Source organism: Propithecus coquereli, unplaced genomic scaffold (assembly GCF_000956105.1).
Source record: "Propithecus coquereli isolate 6110/MARCELLA unplaced genomic scaffold, Pcoq_1.0 Scaffold201, whole genome shotgun sequence".
In the NCBI taxonomy this organism is placed as follows: Eukaryota; Metazoa; Chordata; class Mammalia; order Primates; family Indriidae; genus Propithecus; species Propithecus coquereli.
In genome coordinates, this window is record NW_012145079.1 from 814,734 (window position 1) to 815,886 (window position 1,153).

Below are 1,153 nucleotides of genomic sequence, written 5' to 3' on the forward strand. Positions count from 1 at the left end.
GATTTGAGGAGAAAGGAAAGAGAGTTTACTTTGCTGGCAAAGGAGGAAAAATGGTAGACCCTCTTGTCTCAAAATCCAAATTTTTCCTCAACATTCCCAGAAATACAGAGCTTTTAAAGGATGGGTCCTCAGCTTCAGGCAATTACTGTTCAACTACAGTTGATAATTCTGACCATCCCATCTCTGCCCACGATCTCCCTTTACCAGGTAGGGCTGGGCCATTTCCTGTTGCACAAATAAAAGACTTACCTGTCCCTCCCAACCACTGGCCAAAGGGATATAGGTTTTAGTTCTCAAAAAGGACTGGAGGATGTTTTAAAGAGACAGAAAATATTTTTTCCAGGCCATTGCCTCTGTTACAGTAATCTTATAGAAATAAAGAGTTTATTCTAATCCCTTCTAGTACTTTAGATCTTCATGCCAAAGTTAGAACTATTTATTTTCCATTATCATGCCGAGCAATGTGACTCAACCTCCGTATGATACAAAAGTTTGAGGATTCGTAAAAAAACTCAAAACATGATTTAGTTTACAGTGGCCCCTAGCTAGTAGCATTTCAGATCCCTGGCACAAGGCAACAAGAATCATGTGATGGAATCCACCATAACCCCAGGCTTCAGATTACAAAACACACAAGGAAGCAAAGAACCATGAATGTGTACCAGCAGAAATAAGACAACAGAATCAGACTTGTAAAGCCTCTGAATATTGGACTTATCAGAGTCAGAATGCAAAATGTGTGTAAGATAGATAAGCAGGACACTTTAAAAGTGACCAAGCGGATTCAAAAAAAATTTAAAAGCGAAACAGTTTAACATCACATTAGCTACTAGAAAATTATTCTAAAGAAATTATTCCTACACAATAGAGAGAAGCAAAGAGAAAAATAGGAAAGAGAAGTTAAAAAATGACATTTGTAGGTTGGTCCAAGTACAGTGGTGTTTACAACTAGTTGATCACAACCAGTTACAGATTCCTTTGTTCCTTCTCCACTCCCACTGCTTCACTTGACCAGCCTTAAAAAAAAAAAAAGACGTTTGTACAATCAGATCGCCAGTAGGATAGAAAAGAGAAAATGGGTCAGAGGCTATCTTTGGATAGTTAATGGGTAAGAGCTTTTTACAATTCATAAAAGATATCAATTCACAGTTAA